Source organism: Poromitra crassiceps, assembly GCF_964638095.1.
Source record: "Poromitra crassiceps genome assembly, chromosome: 8".
In the NCBI taxonomy this organism is placed as follows: Eukaryota; Metazoa; Chordata; class Actinopteri; order Beryciformes; family Melamphaidae; genus Poromitra; species Poromitra crassiceps.
In genome coordinates this window covers 25,344,123-25,354,990 of record NC_139629.1, presented here as the reverse complement: position 1 = coordinate 25,354,990, position 10,868 = coordinate 25,344,123, and the positions used below count along the sequence as shown (strand labels likewise).

At 43.0% G+C, this 10,868-nt stretch overlaps 1 pseudogene across 1 annotated transcript; it reads left to right on the top strand.

The window, feature by feature from the left end:
* The first annotated feature begins 7,890 nt into the window (after positions 1-7,890).
* On the top strand, positions 7,891-8,409 carry LOC310780588 (annotated as a pseudogene). The gene has a single exon. The product of its transcript is annotated as an uncharacterized misc_RNA (transcript).
* Positions 8,410-10,868: the final 2,459 nt, after the last annotated feature.

Genomic DNA, 10,868 nt, shown 5'->3' with positions numbered 1-10,868 from the left:
TTATTTCCGGCAGTGTAGACGCTACTAGGCGTATTACTGCCCTCCACAGTTCAAATGAAATTTGATGTCTTCTTCATATTTACAGTGTTCATCATGTATCCACCCATAGTACTCCCAATCACTCTATATATATCCATTCTACTGCTCAGTCGTCGGGAACTCATCCCTCAGCGCCTTCTCAATCTCCTCTCCAGAAATGTCCACAACATTCAAGAACCTTCTAGCTGCATCCATCATCATCTTAATCTTTTCCTTTTTTCCCTTGATCTGCTCTGTACAATTAATCACCATGGCCATAAATGTCAAAAATCCTTTTTTGTCCACACAAATGATTTGTTCACCTCCCTTCTGTTTCTTCTCTGATTCCTTTTCAATTTCTTCCATTTTATCACTCTCATTCTCCACTCTTTTAACAGCTTCAGCATATGACATACCCTTCTCTTTTACCCTAATCTGAATCACTTTCACCTCATTTACTCTCCTTGGGCATTGCTTTGAACCCGCATGATGATCACCATCACAGTGTAGGCACTTTGCCTTGTCTTCCTCTAAACACGTGTCTCTCTCACACTCCTTTCCCCCACATCTCCCACATCTCCGGACCCCTCTACACACAGCAGCAACATGACCATACTCTTGACAGCAATAACATCTCATCGGTGCTCTTTCAAACGGCCTTACCCTATAACAACAATAATCCACATACACTCTCTCAGGCAACTCTCCATCAAAGGTCAAACACACAGACAAACTCTCCTCCCTTTCCCCCTCATGATATCGTGTCATTCTCTTTGCCTCCAGCACACCCTCCACACTTTCAAACATCTCAGCCTCTACCGACAGAGGCACACCACTCACCACACCCTTCTTCCTTACCTCAGATCCAAGTACAAAACATGTTACAATAGCTGCACTAGCACGTTCACCTCCAGTAGCCCTATTTCTACACGACTTTATTTCCTTTACAGCTTTGTCTCTCTGCTCTTTTGAAACACACTCAATTATAACTAATCCACTTCTTGCTACTCTAACTGACCTTACCTGCCCAAGCCTCCTCTCCACAAACTCCCCTACTTTATGTTGATCACTAAATATACCATCCTCTTTCGATGAAACCACCCTTATCCCCACTACAAACTCCTGCTTCTTCCTCACTGCTCGACTACACTCACTATCCGAACCTAACCCTTTCCTCACTTTCTTCACTAACTGACTTGTACCACTTGAAACACTCGACAAACTTTTACGTTTATTCTCAATTCCCCTATTATCCTGATCATATTCAATTTCACTCTCACTCTCACTCTCACTCTCCGACGCCATTTTCCACGTGCTCTCTCAGGAAACTACCCCGATCTCGACGAAATAGTTATAGGACTCAAGCGATTTGTAGGCCTTCAGCTCCTGAGACGTGTACGCCGATACTGTATTCACAAGATAGTTGTAGATGTCCGGGTACATTATACCTGGCAATAACGAGTGATCTTTACTCATGTTGGCTATATCTATCTTATAGGGGTCGACACCTCCGACCAAACTTATTTTTTCTTCGTATCTTGTTGTTCTATTTGACGAAGCCATAACTGTTATATGCTCAACTTGCTATAGCTACTGTGTACTCCGCTTTGTTTACGACCGCGGTATTGGCGGTGTCGCGGTAACGTCATCAAAATGGCGCCGGGTAACTACTTCCGGGGTTAGCGAATAAGGTCTATTGACATCATCAATGCCCATGTGCAGATCTGAAACTGTCATGGGCATTGATGTATGTCTGGGGATAGACAGTGTCACTCAAGCAATTGTCTCATCGGTGATGATGTCATCAGTGATGTCACTCGAGCAAATGTGATGTCATCAAAGGTCATTGGTGTGACATCATCGGTGACCTTGTGATGTTATCGGTGATGTCGTCACATCATTGGCGGCCTGGTCACTTTCATCAATGATGACAACACTCACTGATGATATCATCGCTGATCGGTGGGACATCATAGATCAAAGAAGAAATCAAATGACTGAATAAAAACGGTAATGTTAGACAGTCCTTCAGTAACAGACTCATATACACGGATTCTGATTCTGACATACAGTAAAGCTCCGCTATAATTAATATGCTTTGATGTGCACTTTGAATGAATGAGGAAATAGGTGTGTCTGGCGCTATAAAAGCTGGAGCTGTCCATGTGGCATTGTGGCACAAGCTCCTGTGCATGAGCATTTTCACGTGCACGAGCTCAGAGCTGGATAGGGGAATCCTAAATTGACAGACCCAGATGATAACCTCCTTCCTGGTATCATTTTGCTCGATTGTGATTGTCTGGTTAAGTCAAACCAGATCAAGGGGACAGATCCTGGATCTGTTTATCTCCATTCATTCGTGGTACAGGCTGGGGTGATGACTGAGGGTTTGGGGTTGGGTTTAGGCCTGGGTTGGTTGACCAGCTGGTTGACCTGAAAGGGGCGCTCAGTGAAGGGTTTATAGGCCTAAGCATACAGTAGGCAGTTTTAGACCCTTTTTAGGGGGGCTTGAGCCCCATCCAGACGAATCCGTAGGTACCAGCCATGCTATGCTAGCTCGCTGGGAAGCGGGTGTAACATAGCTCCAAATTCGGCAACGTTTTTGATTCAAGATTCAAGATTTTTTATTGTCACTCCGTAGTACAAGTACGCACGTGTGAAATTATTATGCTGTAGGCTCCGTTACAGACAAGATGCAGTTTCAAATAGGTGCAAAATCACAGCAAACACAATCACAGCAGCAACAATAGGACAATATAGCTAACTAGTAAAGCAGTTGTGGCAACACTAAAATATGAAGGGTAATAAATAGGTAGTAAGGGAATTAAATATTAAATAGAATGAGATGGAATGTATATTTTTAAAAAGTGTCCATTTGTCCAGGGAGGTGCGCAAATGTCAATAATCCGGATTATTGAGGGTTTATTTATTGAGGAGTCTCATGCCTTGCGGAAAGAAACCCTGCTTTCGGGATGCTGTATCTTCTCCCTGAGGGCAGCAGGGTCATAATCGTCAACATTGTCACAATTGCACAAATCTCAAATTCTCAAAAGTTATTGATACACAGCATCACATTTTTTTCTCTCAAGGTCATGAGGTCTTCAGGTGGTGTTTTGGGGAGATTTCAACTAACGCACTTAGTCACAGTGTTTCTTATTCTGAATTGTGGTTTATGGTATATTTACAGAACATTTATGGAAAGTGAATTGAAGCATTGGAACAAATCCTCACTCTATGGCAGTACACCTCAAATAGATTTTGATCACCACAAATAGATTTTGATTGCCACATATTAATTTCCAATAGTTGACTGCAAACTCCTACTTTAGGGCTTAGGTATTGTCTTGCCTGAACATCATTCCAATCAAAGTTAGGAAATTCCCCTTTTGTTATTTTACTTTTGTTTATGCCTAAATGTTACTTTGCCTACTCGAGTTCTCCCCTGGAAGTGATTTTGGTGTAGATGGGCCACAATTGTATTTAAAGGGATACGCCACTTTTTCGGGAGTTTAGGGGCGGTTAAAATGATACTGCGTGAAACAACCGTTTAAAAGCAGTCTTTCCACAGCCTGTACTGTGCCGTATTTAGGAGAGGAGAAGCTTCCTAGTGCCGACAGGAACCTTGGGAGTTTGAGTACTATTTCATGACATGTTTTGCTTCCCAGGTGCGCTGGAATTGATTATTTGATCACTAACTAAGCTGCTGTCTCTGTGTGACTGCATTGTTTGCTCGCGGCGTGCAAGCGGTGCACCATGGTAGTGAGATCACACCCTGCTGTAAATTCAGCACAGGTTGTGGAAAGACTGCTTTTAAACGGTTGTTTCACGCAGCAGTATCATTTTAACCGCCCGGCTAAATTACTGGATTCCGTAGGATATCTTCGGATCTGCAATCGGATGTCAGAGATGGGTAGGAGAGCGTTTTGAACAGCCGTTCCCCCCTATAAAGTCGAGTGTGACCCTAATACTGCACAAGTGTATAGTAGGCCTATATGGCAGGGGTGTCTAAACTTTTTTGAATGGGGGCCAGATTAGATCATGTGAAAATGCCGGGGGCCAGGTGCTTCTCGCATCATATGGGTTATAAAAAAATAAATCACATACAATAAGTATTTTGTTTACCATCTGAAAACATTAGTTCTGCCTGTGCTGTTCCTACTTGATGCGTGTACAAACTGTATGATAATGCTGTCATCGTTAGGTGAAGGGGAAAAAAATGCAAATTGAACTTGCTTAACCATACTGTGTGGAGGTGTGTAGAGTATATTTTGAGAGAGAAGCCGGGGGCCACTTAAAATCTGTCCGCGGGCCGCAATTGGCCCCAGGGCCGGACTTTGGACATGCCTGGTATGAAGTAGCCTACAGTAGTATAGCCTAGGTAAACCCAGCCCCCACGTGACCTGCTCTCTCAGTTCCCAGTCACTATGAGAACAGGTCTGAGAGCAGGTCACGTGGGGGATGGGTTTACCCAGGCTAACAGTAGTAGGGTCACTTATGGGGCTAGCTCGGTGCATGATTTTAATAAGAGCATACCCGGTCAGAGGGTCACGAAGCTGATATACGTTGAAAGTAGCTCCTTCAGGTGCCCTGCATTTAGCTGATTAGGGGTGTGTTAGCGCTTTTGCTAAACCAATCACAGTTGGCCTCATGTTCCAATTCAGCCAATCTCAGCCTTAGCAGCAACCTTTAAGAGCTGTTCTCTTCTCATACTCTGCTGTCATTTCGGTAAGGCTTTAGAATACAGCCCGCAAATAAGCATGTAGTTAGAGTATGGGGTTTAGGGCTGTAGTTATAGTCTAACTACGGGGTTTAAGGAGTGAATTATAAGATCTGTACTTATAGTCTAACTAAGGGGTTTAAGAGTGTAACAACAGGGTTTAAGGAGTGTAGTTAGACTATAACTACACTCCTTAAACCCCGTTGTTATACCATAACTACACTCCTTAAACCCCGTTGTTATACCATAACTACACTCCTTAAACCCCGTTGTTATACTCTAACTACACTCCTTAAACCCCGTAGTTAGACTATAAGTAGGCTACAGATCTTATAATTCACTCCTTAACCCGTAGTTAGACTAAACCCCATTGTTATACTCTAACTACATGCTTATTTGCGGGCTGTATTCTAAAGCGTTACCCATTTTTTTGCAGCTCCGGTTCCAGGAAGTGAATTTCCCATTCATTTCTCCAGTGCCTTTCATCAAATCCTCATAAAGAGTTTTAAGCCTGGAACCGAGCCAATCAGCTATGAGATGAATTACGGCCATAAAACATTCTCTACGTTTGTCTTAGATTCCAAGATGAAAGAGTTCAATGTGAAGAGACATTACCAGACTAAATATAATTCATACCAGCGATTGTCCGGCAGTGAACGTGTGAATAAAGTGAAACAGCCTATTGATTGTATGTGATTTTTCTGTTTAAATCACCCGTATGATGCGAGAAGCAGCTGGCCCCCAGGTATTTTCACATGATCTAATCTGGCCCCCATTCAAAAATGTTGGGACAGTCCTGCTCTACACATTGTCTTGTTCACATTCATTTGTTCACAAGTTAATTTCCTGTCATTTTCCATTGCAGGTTGTCCTCAGCCTAGTGACATTTGACAGTATTCGAGGGATCATGGCTCAGCACAAGCTTCAAGCGGGGATGATCCACGCAGTAGCAGCCTCATGCACCAGCCCGCTCTAAAGCGCCCGTGGGTGTCACCTTCACCTTTCTCCGAGTTTTTCCTCGTCATTGGGCCTCAATGATCTCAGAGTAGATCCTGAGCAGGAGCTATTGTGTCTGTATTCTTTGCTCACTGGTGAGTTGAATTTAGACTTAGAAACGTTTGCTACAATTGTGAAGTACTCTAGAACATTGGTTCTCTCAACATGGGGTCCCCAGCAAATGCATGAATTGTTCAACTTCATTAGTTAACCCAATTAACAGTTAACGAGAGAATGTAGAAGAATTAATGTTTTCATCATAGTTTGGCTGTTATCTCTCTACAGCCAATACCAACAATCATGGAGTTCTGGCCAAAATCCTATCAATACAATATAAATAAACAATAAAATAAATAAAATTATATATATATATATATATATATATATATATATATATATATATATATATATATATATATATATATATATATATATATATATATATATATATATATATATATATATATAATTGACAATATTAAATCCTCAAATGTGGACCTGAGAGACAAAATGTCCTTGATATGAAATTTTTTGAGAATCACTGCTCTAAAATACATTGATATTTGAATTTCCTCCTGTCGTAAATGCAATTGCAAAAGTACAATTTCAAAAATGTGAATCGTTTCTTTTTTGCCTGCATGTTTACTGCCAGTATGTAATGAGTCAGAACGCCCAGCAGAGGGCAGCATTTATTAGAGCAGACAGAGAAACCTTCCAGTAACAGAACAGTCACAAGTTGAATCCCACAGCAGCCACTGTGTGTCAGTCAACAGTCAGATCATTCACTGTACAATAACATCTCACAAATCATATTATGAAATGAACACGGCTTTCAAACCGGCTTCTTTTTTTATTGGTTTTTAAAAAAATGCTGGTTTCAAGGTCACAGTTTCCACAAAGTTTTGGTCTTAAATTGAATCTAAAGTGTATAAAAAAAGACTTAAAAAGTCTTAATGGTATATAGCCTACACACAATGATCAAATAAATTACATATTGTTTCTTTTTCTGGTCCGCAGAAATTGCAAGAATATTCAATATCAATTCTAAAGTATTTTGGTCATTTTGAGGGATGTTTGTAAATGGCTTCTACAGCTTCTGGGGGCAACTGCTGTTCATTTTAAACAGCAGTTCACTGTGAAACCATGCCCTCTTTGAACTCTAACTGCTCCTCCATACTTTAAGATAGCTGGACACTCCATAAACCTTAAACGAGTCACTTTTAGGACTCTATCAGCTCAATTCAGCTTTAATGTATCTTTTGTACTGTTTCAGAAATCGATTATGTTGTACGTTTTTTTTTCCAGCCTTCATATGGGACCCTATAGAGCCAGCCTTGAGTGTGTCTCACTCTAGTATAGGCAGGCTGTACTTCTTACTGCATAGATCCACACAAAACTGCAACACTTCACACAACTTTAACAAGGACCCCTGGGGGTCCCTGGACCCCACTTTGAAAAGCACTGACCTAAGAGAAGCGGCTGTTTGCCACTGGGTTGTGCCAGCTGGCGGCAAGTGGTTAATATAATGTGGAGCAATGTTCACACACCCATACCTGCCTGCCAGGGGTGTGAAAAACATCTCCAGCTTTCAGGTCAATGTTCTCAGATTTTAGGAGTGAACATTCACATAAGCAGATCTTCAATTATTTTCAGATTTCAATGTGTGAGAGATCAATTGAAAGTTTACAATCTGCACTTTCCTAATCTGTATAAAACTGAAAAATTAGATCTGTCAACCTCAAGACCAAAACCTCTCGCCACAAGAACAACTTCTTCCCAACTGCCATTGGCCACATCAAACAAAGCCTGAAAACCCCCTCTAGTCAGGACTCTACCAACCGCCCCAATACCCCCCCGAGCACAGCCGAATCCTCCCACTGACATGAGCCCCACCCCCGACCCCGATTCTGATGTCACTAGAGCACTCGATGATGATGATGATGATGTCATCATCAGTGACTGGCCATCGGAATGAAGGGTATCTTTCCATTGATGACATCATCAGTGATGTCATGAATCCCTCTCTACTCATGCATTGTGACATCATCAGTGATGTCATAAATCTTCCCCTGCTGGTGGTATAAATAGGACCAGTGAAATGCTTGTTGACCTGGGATCACCAAACAGCAAAGAGGTTCCTGGCTCAAACCATATTTGAAATGGCTTCTGTTTACCGAAAGCCCACTCCCTCCACCAACCAAAGGAACAAGGCGTTATTACCCAGACCCGAACTGACAGAGGAGCAAAAACAAGAGATCAGGGAAGCGTTTGATCTGTTTGACACCGATGGCACAGGCACAATAGATGTGAAGGAACTGAAGTTTGCAATGCGAGCTCTCGGGTTTGAACCAAAGAAAGAAGAACTCAAGAAGCTGATTGTGGATATAGACAAGGAGGGCTCTGGAACAATTGAGTTCAATGACTTTCACAGTATGATGACACCAAAAATGAGTGAGAGAGACCCCAAAGAAGAAATACTAAAGGCGTTCCGGTTGTTCGATGATGATGGTACGGGGAAAATCTCGTTCAAAAATCTCAAGAGAGTTGCCAAGGACATAGGCGAGAACCTCACGGATGAAGAATTGCAGGAAATGATTGACGAGGCAGACCTGGACGGAGACGGTGAGATCAACGAGCAGGAGTTTGTGAGGATATGGGAGAAGACCAGGAGTTCCTGAGGATATGGGAGAAGACCAGGAGTTCCTGAGGATATGGGAGAAGACCAATCTGTCCTGAGCATGGTGGTTTGTTATCTTGGGACCTTTTTAATATTTACCTTTTGATTCTGTCAAGGACAATATTTCTCCAGTCACTTTTTTTTTAGCATCAGATTTTTGCACAATGCAAGGCAAATATTTCATCATAAAAAATAGGACCAGTAGATGGTGGCATTAGTCGGAACCAGGGGCGACATTACAGAAACTTCCTACTTCCAAGGTCAGTGGGACAATGGATTGGCATTTGTTGGGGACCCCCTGGAACCCCCGGGGGTCCCCGGACCCCACTTTGAGAACCACTGATGTAGGCTACTAAATTATATATGGATTACAGTAGCCTATGATGTGTATGTGTACCATGTATGATATCAGAATCAGAATCAGAAATAAACACTTAGTTTTCGCACACTTATTATTGTAGGCCTATATACTTAGTTAATGTAAATGTTTAAATGTAGCCTATCTGATCTGTGCCTTGTTTGTTTTAAGTTATGCATGCATGCCTTTTGGTTTTTTCTGTGTGTCAAACTCCTTGTATGTGTTTGTCCAATAAAGTTGATTCTGATTCTAAACAAGACTGACTCGACTAAAAATCGTGCTTCATTGCACCTTTAAACTGAACAAAAATAAATAAATAAAAAACATCAACAAAGCGTGTAATTAAACTCCATCTGAAAACGAACTGAAAGTTCACACGCCACATTCCCTAATAGCCTCCATAATCCTTTACAGTCAAGCCCCGCCCACAGTGCTAGTTGACTGACGGCAGGCTTGTCCAATGAGGGGGCGCGCCGTTCTGCCTGACCCTCCCTCCTTTCTGACCCTCCCTCCCCTCCCTCGTCTCCCCTCTCTCTCCTCCTGTTGAGCCCGACTTTGCTGCTCTCCTGCCCCGCTAGTCTGTCAGCACACCAGCCTGTCTGTCCGTCTGTCCGTCCGTCCGTCCGCCCGGGGAGCCGAACAGCTCGACTAAAAAGTCCCGATCATGGAAGGCGACAACATGAAAATGCCAGTTTGACTCGGGGATACTTCCAAGGTAAGTCCGGGGATTTTTTAAAGCGGGTCAAACAGGGGGACATGGGGGGGTTGCAGTCCGGGAGGAAGTTGTGTTGTGGAAGAGAGAGAGAGAAGTTTCGCTCCACTACTCTGCCCCCGTCGGCCCGGCCCGGCCCGGCCCGGCCCGGGACGGGACGGGACGGGACAGGGTCGGGGAGGAAATGTACTCCCGTGTTGTTCAGTTCAGTATGGGAATGTATCACGCTTGTCTGGCTTTAAGAAGATCCCACTACTACACTATAACCGGCTTGTTATGTTACTGTGTACAGGAGGCTAAAATGCTATAAACCAGTGGTGGAATAAGTATTTGCCTGAAGTTGCTTAGAAGTTCAATTCTATTTGTGAGGAGGACAGACTCTGCAAATGCAAACTAATAAGCCTGAATTGTTCTGGTGTTAAGTTGGAATGATATGAGAGGAGTTTTCAGTGATGCTGGTTGTTGGTGCACGTCGATGGTCAAGACCAGGTCAAGCCACAAATACATACTGTCTGTCTGTCTGTCTGCCTGTCTGTCTGTCTGTCTGACTCTAAGCTAAACCTGTCTGTCTGTCTGCCTGCCTGTCTGTCTGTCTGTCTGTCTGTCTGTCTGTCTGTCTGTCTGTCTGACTCTAAGCTAAACCTGTCTGTCTGTCTGCCTGTCTGTCTGTCTGTCTGTCTGTCTGTCTGTCTGTCTGTCTGTCTGCCTGTCTGTCTGTCTGTCTGTCTGCCTGCCTGTCTGTCTGTCTGTCTGTCTGACTCTAAGCTAAACCTGTCTGTCTGTCTGTCTGTCTGTCTGTCTGCCTGCCTGTCTGTCTGTCTGTCTGACTCTAAGCTAAACCTGTCTGTCTGTCTGTCTGTCTGTCTGTCTGCCTGCCTGTCTGTCTGTCTGTCTGTCTGTCTGTCTGCCTGTCTGTCTGTCTGCCTGCCTGCCTGTCTGTCTGTCTGTCTGTCTGCCTGCCTGTCTGCATGTCTGTCTGTCTGTCTGTCTGTCTGCCTGTCTGTCTGTCTGTCTGTCTGTCTGTCTGCTGTACCACACTTTGAATACTCTATTAGTAGCCTATTGTCATCAAGAGTAGGCTACCAAATGTAAAAGTACTCATGCAGATTGGCCATTTATATATTATATAAATATATAAAAAAATATGTATTATAGGCTATATTATTGGATTATAATTATTGATGCATTGAAGTGTTCATCACTTTAAATTTTCAGCTAAATGTGGAGCAAATTTACATTTATTTATGCTATTGTATGTATTACTTTACAGGTAGCTTGGTAGCTTTCTGAACCCCCCCCCCCCCCCCCCCCCCCCCCCAGACCAATAGAGCCTGATTGATTATTGATTGATATAGCCCAATAATAGAATTAACAAAATCCAAGGGATAAA